The 13,007-nt window shown below is 41.5% G+C and overlaps 1 protein-coding gene across 5 annotated transcripts in view; it reads left to right on the forward strand.

Moving 5' to 3' along the window:
* The window catches only part of CHN1 (chimerin 1), a 157,447-nt gene that overhangs the window by 133,076 nt on the left and 11,364 nt on the right, over positions 1-13,007 (forward strand). The gene's annotated exons all lie outside the window — the stretch shown is intronic.

Consider the following 13,007-nt stretch of genomic DNA (forward strand, 5'->3'; position numbering starts at 1 on the left):
TTTCTTATTTAAAATAAACTTCTGGCCATAGAAATCAAAACACGTCTAGTATTCTTCATTAAGGTTGTCACACTCAAGTAAATCATGTTTAAATGATTGTAGTGGGCACAACTGAGATGTTTCAGTCCCTTAGATTTCAATGGAAGAATTAAATATTGCTTATCTCATCACTGAAATCAGTAGGACTTACCTAACATGCTCTTCTTTGGCTGGGCGTGCCCAGTTAGTTTTTTATTTTTAAGTTTATTGCCAGTGTTAAATTATAAAGAGTACAAAGGAGAAGAAAACTTTCAGGGGCAGGCAGGAGGCTATTGCATGTGAAGCTGCTACGAGGCTACCTAGTCTGAAATCATGTCTTATGAAGCACGTAATAAAAATTCAAAAGCATTGTTTGTTTGCCAGGAGCAACATAAGGAGAGCATAGGCCTACAGTTGCTATCTCAAGGCCCTAGTCAGCAGTCTGTAGTCAGATGTACAGTGCAGAAGAGAAGTGTCATTTAAAAAGAAAGAAAGAAAAATAAGTCTAACAGCAGTTTACAGCCCAAGTTCTGAATTTCATTTCATTCTGACAAAGTTGTTGAGCAGTACAAGGGACAGAAAAACAGAACCATCATGAGAAGAGATGGAATAAGTAGGACAGGCACTCACACACGGGGGCTTCTTTTTGTGTGAAGTAGGGTCCCCATATTTGAGCTGCATCCATGACAGCAGTAATTTGTGCCATCATGGACAGCATGTAAAGGGCTCACTGTTAGCATAGTAGCCATACTTGTGTTTGAGTAGGAACACCACAAAAAACATGGGCTGCTGTATGAATATTTCATAGCCATAGCCCAAATAAATGAACTTATAAGATCTGAACAGGGCGGTTCATGACAGATGCTCTTGGAGGTCACTGATTCATAGGGTCGCCATAAGTCGTAGTTGACTTGGAGGCACATAACAACAACAACAAGCCCAAATAAACAAGTATGCCATGCAGCATGTGTCTTACTGAAGGCTGCTTGTGGGGAGAGGAAAAGCTGATTCGCTTCCTCTGATTTCAAGAGTTACAAGGAGGGTCAGAACACAGTCCATTCACGCACAATTTAGAGCCAGGCTTCATCTGAGATGAGCCTTTTGGCAGGGCTCATCTCTGGAGCCTACTCTGAAGGCAGGAACATGTGAAACAAATAGGGGAAATTGCTTATATGTCCATAGTACATGTTCTTTATATTGAGTCTCACCACAACTGCTACCCCTACACAACTCTAGGATTAGGGACAAAGGCTTCGGAATGAAAAGATGATGCATTCTAGTTACACTAGACTGTCTCATTTTAAAGAACAGGCATTGGTTGCTTTGCACCCTTTCCCTGCTTCAAGAAAATTTGAACCCTATGCTCTGCAGATAATGTGTTTTGTTTAATTTAAAATGATAAATAAAATTAAGCTGCTTTTCCCCCCAAATCATTTCATTTTCTTAGGGTTTTATCCAGATTTGCTTAGAATAGACCAATTGATTTCCTGATTAACTTTTAAGACTCACTGGTTTCAGTGGATCTGCTCTAAGCATGACTAAGTCTGACTCCAAACCTTAGAGCACAAATATTGAGAGGGACCTATTAGTCACAGACAAGAAGATAAAAATGGCATAAGGGTCATTCTGAGTCCAACTTTTGAAGTTATGGGTTAAGTCCTACAACCAGGCATTGTCAGATTCCTTTTGCAATGTCAGTAGAAAGAAAGAAATGACGGGTGGGGAGGTGGAATGCTATGTGGAGGTTTTTGCAGTAAGCAGGTAGATTAATTTTCAGCATGAGAGCTTGTCAGTCCTTTTTCAGGGTAAATTTATAGCCAGTATCTCTTTCAGCAGTGCATGACATACCATGGCAACTAGCTTGCCCCTTCCCTCTACACTGGCACGTGGGTGACTTGTCTCCCGCATGGATATGGTTTATAGAATGTTCTTTCACACTCCATGCATACCCAACTACATTAAAAGAATCCTTTTAGGGCCAGATTTTTTCCCCCGAAGGCTTGAGTGGGAGGAAGAAAAACAAAAGCGGCTGCCTGCCTGCTTCATCCTAAACAAAATACAGAATAAACTTAGTTCTGCATGGTTTTTTTCTCACCGCCTTTAAATTTTCTTGAGCTAAAGCTTTTTCTCCTTTTGCAACGGAACCAGGGTGGGGATACATGTTACATGGACATCCTGATGATTATAGCTTTACATTTGGTACTCTCTTAAAAGCTTTGCATCAGGTAGTCTCTCACAAGTTCCCTTGTTGTGGTACCACTGAGCTGTTGTGCTAGTGCTTGTTTTGAGTGTGTTGGGTGAGCCTCTTGAATCAAAATCCTGATTTTTCCATGGCCGAGCAAATATGTGCTCCTATGATCATTTCCATTATATATCTGAGATATCAAGAACTTTCCGTTGCTTGGGGTATTTGTCTCATAAGATTGTGTCTGAGAGACTGTGATGGGTCCACTGCTGCCCAGTGAGCTTCAGGGCTGACTAGGGATGTAAAGCCAGGTCACAATCCGCTACTGTGTCCACTGTATCACATTGGCTCTGTTTACAGCCCATAACTACTTGACACTGATCATTTTATTTAAAAATTAGACTGGGATATGTATCTGTTCAGTGGTGCAGCTAAGTAATTTTAGACCCAGGAATCTTTTGGGGGAAAGGCCTTTAAACAGACATGTGTATTACTTCAGCTGTGAAGCGCACAATTACATTTCTCTTCCTTCCCCTCCCACACCCCAACTGCCATTCCATACTTTACAGTTGCTTCTATGTTCCCAATGTGTTAGAGGAAAACAGCCACCACCACTAAACACTTTGCCAACCCTGATTAAAAATATGTGTGTGTGCAGTTTTGCATTTTAAACTAACTAAAATTATAGCACCATCATGATTACAAGAATAAAATAGAGTTTGCTTCTGCTGCCCTGATGCTAAACATTTATTTGGGAATAAGAACCATTTTGTTGTAGAAAAGGCTAATGTGTTTTTAAAGCAAAAGTGAATCAGTTAAAAGTGGCATGAGATGTTGTAATATGATTTCCAGAGGAGTAGCTACGTTAGGGTGCAATCCAATTGCTCTTTATGCCGGGCTGAGGTGAGTCAGATATGATGGACCTCCGGCTGAGCCACCTGGGTCCCAGCTATGCCGGCATAAGCCCCTCATCTCAGCTCAGGCCTGCAAAGGGGTGTTCCAGGGGGGTGTCGGAGAGCCGAGGGTAGCACTTATACGATGTCTGGGTCCCATTTGCCTCCCTCCCACAGCCCTCCATTGCGGCAGCCGGTATGCTGGGGAAAGGGGTGGCAGAACATATATTTTGTTTCCTTCTGTCATGCCCTGCCAATGCAGCCAATGTCCTCCGTGACGCCCTTCCCTGGCTCTCCCTGTCAGGTTCCCACCTGCTTGTGGCTACTGCCTTTCACTAGGCACCACCAGGGACACCACCAGTCCGGACCGTCCTTTATATGGTTTCTCACTCCGCTCTAGCACAGATCTCACTAGATCCCACTGCTAGGCAGCACCACCAGTCACGTCCTGTAACCAATACTCCCAGAGACTTTGCCTGAGTCTCTCTAGCTCGTTACTTTTGTGACTGCGTGCTTATGCTGTTCCCAACCCCCTTGTATCTTTATTTATAAAGCATACAACTCTGGGTTGCTCTGGATACCTGACTTGTTACAATTCCTCCCTTCACCGCTGCCACCATTAGATACAGATTCTGTTCAGCCTTGGTAATTACCTTGCCCTCCCTTCTGGTCTGTATATTCCCCAGCCAAGGATCAGGCCTTTGGTAAACCAAATAAGTATTTATTTACTAATAACAGGAAATAACAAGATTACTTTAGGAATGTTTCACAAGCGTATGGTTTCATATATGGTCACTCTTTATGTTTCTGTTCAAATATATCCTCTTTAAATATCAGCCAAATCCAATCCAAACTTCCCTCAGAACTCTGCCAACCAACTCAACAATCTCTCTCTAACCGACTCTCTCACCGACCTTCCAACCCACGACTTCTCTCATCACTCACAAACCTCCATTTATACCTTCAGCCAGCCAGCCACTCAGCCAATCATCATCCAGCACACTTCAGCTTCTCACCCATGTACTCCCCCTTTCTCTCTCAGTCAATTACCATACATCACCCATTAGACCGACACTTACCATATTTACAGATGCTAACTTACAGGAACATCACATCCTCCTCTCCAAGAGGCCTCTGTCGGAAGGCAGAGCTGGGGTCCCAATCCTGGGGAGCTGGATCCCGGAGAGTTGGGAGAAGAGTATTCGGATGGATGGCAGAGGGAAGGGGGAGGAACTTCCCCCCTTTGGAGCGAAGACGAAACAGAGGAACTGCCAGTGATAAGGTCGCTTAGCAACGGGGAGCCTGAGTCCTCCCTGGACATTCTCACGCCTCCCCCTCTTTCAGGCTCAGAGCAAGAGGGGGAAGAGGGAGGGCTGCTCACAGCCGAAAAGCGGGGAGGCAGTTTACCATCAGCCCCTCCCCTATCCCCCATCCTGGAATCGGAAACTTCAGAAGAGGAGGGGGTGATGCTTCCCCCCTCACCGCGCACACGCAGACAGCTGAAAAGACAGGAGAGAAGGGGGGGAAGGCGGGCAGTACCTGAGGGGCAGTTAAGGAGGAGCGAAAGATTGCGCGCCCGTTTGGCCCCTTCTTAAAGAACAGGCGGGAAGAAGTCCCTTGCTCTGTCAACTTTCTCCCAATGCCGCAGGACCTGTATCCCTGTATTGCTTCATGAGAAAACGCAGTCTTTGTTTGGACATTACCCTAATAAAACACGAATTAACTACAGCCGTTGGTCTGGTTCCTGAGTCACATCCTGGGCCTGACAGCCTCCGAATGGCAGCTGGATGTGGCGGCCCCTTCTGCCAGCTACTCCTCCACTGGCTTCGCTCCTGCTGGCCCCTGGCAAGTTGGATTGCTCTGCCCGTCTGTTGCCCCCTCCCCAAAAAAGCAAAGAGTCTTGTGGCACCTTAAAGACTAGCAAATTTGTAATGGATAAGCTTTCATGGATTTTCATGAAAGTGTAATGTTTTTAGGTGTATGTGATTAAGGTCTTGTGGGCTTTATTAAAGATGTATTGATTAGCCAAAGTCACTGAAAAACACATACGGTGCAGCACTTTGAACATGTTACCCACATATTGTCCTACACAGAGAGAATTCTAGGTATATTTGAAGTTACCCTAGCATTCTGTGTTAACCATCAAATTAATCAAAATTTGCATATCTCTTGCACATTTTGCATCTCAAATTCCATTAGTGAACTTAATGTTCAGTTCAAATCTGTTTTTCTCATCAATACTATAATCCCCTTTTGCAAAAGGTACAGTAGGGCCCCACGGCGGGTTAGGGACCACACCCCGCCAAAAAGCGAAAAGCACCGCAAAGTGGGACATAGCACGCAATCAGCTGTACAGTACAGCTGAGTGCGCTACAGCTGCACGCTGTCAGTTGGAGCGTGGTGGCTGGAGCTCCCCACGCTACAGCTGATCGCTCCGCTGGCGCCATATTAGCGGAATGCTGAAAAGCAGGGCTCCGAAAAGTGAGGCCCTACTGTATATGATACCTATGAGCCATAATGAGGGTTGCATATTCTGAGAGAACAGACTAATCCTGCAGCAACGATAATAATGTAAAAAGTGTACCTTGTTACTATTGTTGAATATGTGTTTTTTTGGCATGCACTGCTACCGCCCCCCTTTTTTTTTACTTGGCCTCCATCCACTATGGCAACATTCTATGAACTAGGCACTTTCTGTGATGGTATGGAAACCTTGCATGGCTTCTGGGCAGTGTTCCCTCCTTTTTTGTCATGTCATCTTGGCACATGTGGGAAAGGTAACATTACCCAACTTTTCGTAGGATGGGCCCTAGGTCCACATTGGTGTAGTACAGTGTTTCCCAACTAATGGGCCACCAGATGTTGTTGGACCACAACTCCCATCTTTCCTGACCATTGGCAATGCTGGCTGAGGCTGATGGGAGTTGTGGTCCAACAACATCTGGCGGCTCACTGGTTGGGAAAGGCTGGTGTAGTAGCTTTTGACATGGGAAATCTGGATTCAAATCGCCTCTTCGCCATAAAAAGCTGTGTCTTAGGCAAATCACTTTACCTTACTTCACAATTAGGGGTGTTGTAAAATTGTAACATTAAATGTTAAGGGTTTAGGTCATGACTTTAAAAGGAAAGGCATTATGAGCTATGTAAAAATAATGCTCCCCTCAGTACTTTTCTTGCAGGAAATTCACAATCCAAAACCAAAAGAGGCGATGTTAAAACATGGATATTTTGATGAACAATTTCTGGCTACTGGAACATCCAAATCTCATGGAGTTGCTATAATTTTCAGACTCAATTTTCCTTTTATGGTCCAGAAGATCTGGAAAGATCCAGAAGGTTGTTTTATATTTATAGCAGCACTGTTAGATGGTAAGGAACATCTAACCCTTGGCACAGTATACGCTCCAAACCAAGGGCAGATAAAAACATTTTTAAGGATTTTCAAAAAACCCTCCAAATTTCAAGTAGGTCAGCTAATTATGGGGGGCAATTTTAACATCAATATGACGGGAATAGATGTGGATAGTTTGAACCAGAGAGCCAAAACCCCATGGAAACCTCAGGGGAATGAGAATTACTCTAAGACAAGTGTGGTTAAAAAACAAATTTTTGATTTACTGTGCTACCAAAACTTACAACAATACATCCCAAGGACCATAGCTTCACCTTTTTTTCATCAGTCTACCACACACACTCACGGTTGGATGGGATCCTCCTCTCGGACACACTTCTCCACTCTGTTACAGACACCTCAATAGGATCAGTTAGAATAACAGATCACACCCCTGTAACAGTAACACTTGAAGTGAGACCACGTATGAGCACACCCCCTAGTTGGCGGTTACATCCATGGCTGCTCACTTCATCACCCTGCAAAGACACACTAAAAGAGGTGCTGATCAATTATTTTCAAGAAAATGATACCACAGGTATTCCAATAGGCATTCAATGGGATGCTACGAAGGCGGTAATTAGAGTCTATTAAGGAATTATGTAACATTAGATGAAATAATAACACACAAAGATAAACTTTGGAGGCTGAAATCACAAATTTATTGAAAACTTATGGGGAGACACGGTCACCTAGAATCCTCCAAGTGGTGGAATTAAAAAGAAAATAATTGGATCTCCTTGATACAAATAAAATTCTGGTTAATATGCTATATACAAAACAAAAATATTTTGAATATGACAGTAAAGGCTCCAGACTTTTAGCAAATAGACTCAGGTGGAAACGTAGAGCTGCCATTTACGGTGCAGAAACTAGATGGGTCAAAGGCCTGGACATCAAAAGAAATAGGGAATGCATTTGCATCCTTCTTCAAAGTCATATATCAGGAACATCAGACACCAAAATAAAAGATTACTAAATATGTAGATGGGTTGTGTTTTGAGCAACCAGAGGAAGAGGAGAAAAAAGAAATTATGAGAGATATTACTCTAGAGGAAGTCGAATTAGCAATACATTCTAAGAACGCTAATAAATCTCCAGGCACAGATGGCTTTACCAACAAATTTTATAAATATTTTGAAGATGTTCTAATACCTAAATGATTAATTTTGTTTAATGGTATTCTTCACAGAGACCCTCTTCCTCAAACATGGTCCATTTCCAAAATTGCAGTTATCCCAAACCCCTAGAAATCCCTCTTTGGTTGACTCATATAGACCCATATAGCATTATTAAACACAGATTATAAAATTTTCACTTCAGTTATTGCATGTAGATAGAAGTCAGTTATAAAGAAATTAATTCACCCGGATCAAACAGGTTTTGTGCCCAGACGGCAAATTGCAGACCCAATTAGACGTATTTTAAATTTACTCCAGTAGAAATAACAAAACCCCGTTAGTTTTTTTAAGCTTAGATATTTACAAAGCATTTGATTGTGTTCATTGAACTTTTTAAATCAAAGTGATACAAAAAATGAATTTCAGTAATAAATTCATTGAATTATTAAATAAAATATATTCTCCAGCCATAATACGAGTGAACAGCACAGAATCCACAAAATTTAATATTTTTAGAGGTACAAAACAGGGGTGTCCTCTTTCTCCCCTCCTCTTTCTACTTGGCATAGAACCACTGGCCATCTCTTTCCGGGGTAATCATAATATAAAAAGTATTAAAATAGACCAAGAACATAATCTTCTAAGTATTTACGCAGATGACATAGCCTTGTTCTTGACTAACCCCTTAGAGGCCGCCTTACATATAAAAAGAGAGCTCCAACAATTTGCGGAAGTATCCGGACTAAGAGTAAGTCTGAAAAAAATCTGAAGCTATGTGTTTTCATTTGCCGCCACACTTGCAAAAACAATTTGTAGCTGACTTGGACATAAGAATACAGGTGCATAAAAACTTCAATAAACTATTTTTGTCCAACGATAGACCAACCTGGTATAAAATCAGAACTGAATGGGGGAAAACTACAGTTACGTTTATCAGCTAGAATTGTAGCAGTTAAAATGACAGCCTTACCTAAACTTACCTTTCTTTTCCATGCCCTTCCAGTGCATATCCCAGACAAACAAATTAAAGAACTGGCAGAAAGAAATAGAAAAATTCATATTCAGTGATTAAAAAACCTGGAATCAGAAAGTGATTACTGTATGGCTCCACCCAAAAAGGAGGCTGGGGTATTCCACATCTGAAACACTATTAACACGCTAATCAACTATATCTAATCTGTATAATGTTAGACTATAAGAATAAATGATGGGTAGCACTGGAAAACATATCACTGCGGGAGATCCCTTTGGGAACAATCTTTTTCAGGAACATGCCAAAATCCACATGAAAAGAAGGGGGGGGGAATCCATTCACCAAGGCGCTGATTCTGAGTTGGAGCTATTGGGGAAGCAAATTATTGTTAAATCCATCAGCACTAATTTCTCTATTTTTTCACACAAACTTTTTAAATAGAAAGAGGTACTTACCATGGCAATTATGAAGAGAAAGAGGGTTTTATAGATTAAGAGACTTATATATCAACAAAGTCATGATAACATATCAAGCATTTAGCACAGCTGTAGGTGGTCAGGGTGTCCTCTGCCTACACTGGAGACTGATCTTGGACTTTTTAACCTGCCCTGAAATTAAAGCCCAAGCCATTGTAGTCTCTCTCCATTCGAAAACATCATTCTAGCAGCCAGAGATAGAACTAAGGGATTAATTTCTCAAATATATAGAGTGCTACTATCATGGGACATGGATGGCAGGAATGTCTTGAAAAAAGTATGGGAGGGGGACTGGGGCAGTGAGATTGATGAAGAGGAATGGGGAAGGTTATGGAATAAACCATTTGTATACACATCCTCCCCACAGGTTTGGGAGACTATATTCAAAGTGGCACACAGGTGGTACATGATGCCAGTTCACCTTTCTAAAATCAATGCAGTCCACACTCCAACCTGCTGGACGGGATGCCCTTCATTGGGGACATACCACCACATGTGGTGGGAATGTGACAGAGTGAGGCCTTTCTGGACCCAAGTCTTTGAAGAGATACAACATATCACAGCCTTGGCTCCATAGAGGACCCCACAACTTGCCATTTTGAATCTTTTTGTAGGGACCAATAAGGACCTTAAAAATAAATTTCTTATAGGTAATTTACTCATGGCTGCTAGGATCACAATTGTGACTTTTTGGAAAGATCTAAATGGAGCCACTCTGGAATACTGGTACAACAAGGTCTGGTACTTAACCCTCGTGGAAAAACTAACTAAACTTAGATTGGCGCAAGGCATAACTAAAACAGACAAACATATGGTACTTGTTTGTAGCCTACATTAACCAAAATGAACATGGTAAAAATCACCTTCATATTATACCCACATCTGGAATGCTTAAGAGCTGTAATATTTAATAAAAGTTGTTTAAAACATAATGGGCCCAATATTAACACTTAAGTTTTACTTTTACTTTTGATGTTGTGTAAAAGACTTGGTAAAGATTCTTTAATATTTATAAATAATTGGTATGGAGACAAGATGTCTGCAAAACTCTTTCTCTTTTTTTTAAGACCCAAGATGGGCGGGGGGTAGGTGGGATTTGTTGGGGGGAGAAAAATAAGAAAAATGTTATTTATGTTTTTTCTTTTTAATGACTGTATTGCAAGGGAATATGTTTAACTTTAACATTTAATAAAATAAATACAAAAAAAAATAGGGATGTTGTGTCAGGCCCCAGGTCTTTTATCCCTTCTCCAGTTTGTATAAACCTTTTTTTTTTAATTTGCTTTCAGGGCATTTAGGCATGTCCATAATCAGTAATTCTGGCCAACAGATTGCAAGTGGCGCAGAGGAGAAATCAAGTCAACCTAAATTTGCATCTATACATAAAAATTGATATATGCAAATTTTATACAAATGTTTGTCATGGCTGGGCTGTGCCCCAGATTTTAGAAGAGTCTAGCGGTGCCTCTGCAAGACAGGATTGTGTGAGGTCAAAAGGAGAGCAACCCAAGTGCAGTTCCCTGAAACAAAGGGCGGGGTGCAAATGGGATAAGTAATAAATATATGGAACTCAATTGCTGTTTCATTGACGCTAACTTGTGATGAACAGAGCAAGCAAAACAGCAGTGTCAAGGTGATTTGCATCATCAAATAGGCTAAGAAACTGGTCCTTCCCAGAAAGACAAAAGCTTGGTAGAAAGGCAGCTTCAGAGACAATCTTTGTAACTGACTTGGATGGAAGTTTAGGCTTTAGAGAAGATGAACACCTTACAAATTGGGTAGCTCACTTTACCCCTTAAGGGCATGAATACTGTACTCTAATTCAAAAGGAGCAAAGAATGAAGGGAGGACATGTTTTCTGCATTGAAATGTTTTGTGCATTGGAGGAGCATGAGATTCCTTTGGATAATGGTGCCTTTCAAGGGTGCAAGTCTATTACTACATCAACACTGATTGATTGGGATCATGGATTAAAATGGGGATTTTTTTTTAAAAAAATCTTATTGTCAGTGTTCCCCATGAATGGGTATTCCTTAATGATGGCACTGAAACGTAGACTGTTTATGCACTGTCCTGTGTTTTGTGAGTATGTAGCCCAATTAAAAGAAACCGTTTTCTTCATTAAATAGCCGCATAATAGCACAGGTTAATGTAATACACATCTTGATTAGTTATTTCAGTAAAAGCTAGTCCTCTGATTGGTTAAAAGCTTTAATCACAGTGATTCTGTGAACTACCATAGATATCGAATCAGATAAAGGGATACATTGATACAGGATCAGGCAAAGGAACAGTTCCTCCATGATGTCACAACGCTTGAGTATGTATTTGTATTGGCATTTATGTGTGTTGGCAACTATTGTGTGCAAGACTTTGTGCCTTTGGGCCATGGAACAAACATGAGCTAAGGTTTCAAGGGTCTAGTAATCCAGGATGAGGCAGCGTGGTAGCACTAATACCTGATTAAATGAGCTATCCACTGCTAGACTTCAGCCTTCATTGCAGTGTCTTCTTGAAGCCCAGTCCTCTGCAGTTCTGGTAATTTATTCCAGTAATGTAGCCCTCTCCATGACATGCAGGACGTGAAGCCCCAAAGTGGCAGGGGTGGTGGGTTGCAGGACAGCTTATTTGTCAGCCATTGCTGCCATGGTCCAGGATCCCTTGGAGCATCATGGCTTCCTGGCACAGCAACAACGGACAGTGTTTGAGAGCCAGTATGGTGTGCTTGTTAGACTAGGACTGAGGGAGAGCCAGGTTCAAATCCCCACTTGACTGTGAAGCACACTAGGTTATCTTGGGCCAGTCACCAACTCTTCGCATAACCTACTTCACAGGGTTTGTGTGTGGATAAAATAGGGAGAGGGGAGTATGCATGCCGCCTTGAGCATATTGGAAGAAAGACTGGAAATAAAATAAATAAATAATAGGGGGATGCAAGTGGAAGGCTGTCCAGTTTCTACAACATTTCATCCTCCTCTAGCCACCCTGTGGCTAGTATGTGTCTACTGGCTACAGCTGCTAGTTTCCTATCACTAGCATGCTTGCACAACCCAGGGTTTGGGAAATGTAGGGAGGAGTAATATAAAGGCAGCATATACAACAGCAGGGTAAATTGACTGCCCTGACAGACCTCCCAAATTCTATCATTGCTGATTTGTTATCTATCCTCTTTGAAAAAATAATACAGATTCTTCCTTTCAAAACAATTTTCCTAGGATGGTTAGCCCACACTTGTCTCATTATTTGTGGCTCAGTTAGTACGTGTTGGATCCTTGATGTTCCATTAGGTTGCCCATACCAGTAAATTTTATTATTTATTTGAGTATATTATTATATTTACATCCAGCCTTTCGTCTAAGGTTCTGTACACGGTTCTTCTCCCTCTCCATTTTATCCTCACAGCAATCCTGTGAGGTAGGTTAGTCTGAGAGACTGTGACTGGCCCAAGGTCACCCATCAAGCTTCATGGCCAAATGGGGATTTGAACCTTCGTTTCCCAGGTCCTAGTCCCACACTCTAACCACTAGACCACACTGGCTCTCAGCATATAAGCCAGTACGACTAACAGCAAGTACATTTTTCCATTCACAAATCCAAAATTGTCCCTGAATTGGCCCCAGATGGGACATCTGAAGCTTATTTCATCCACTTGTCCCAAATCCAGTTTTAATTTCACTATGATCGTGAAATAATAAGAATTCTCTTGTTGAGGGACATACACATTTTTTCCCATTTGTATTTTTTCTCAAAAGTGACAGAATGCATACCCTTTGTAACTTTTATATAATACGATGGCATGTATTAACATATGAGGATATTTCTATAAAGCACGCTGAGCATCTATATATTCCAGTGAATTAGAAGAAAGATGAAGGTTAAAGCTGACAAAAATCAAATCAGCAATGTAAGAGAAAGTGACAGGTCTGCTTATTGTATTCTCAGCAAATATT

The sequence above is a fragment of the Rhineura floridana genome, chromosome 2 (genome assembly GCF_030035675.1).
Source record: "Rhineura floridana isolate rRhiFlo1 chromosome 2, rRhiFlo1.hap2, whole genome shotgun sequence".
Lineage (NCBI taxonomy): Eukaryota > Metazoa > Chordata > Lepidosauria > Squamata > Rhineuridae > Rhineura > Rhineura floridana.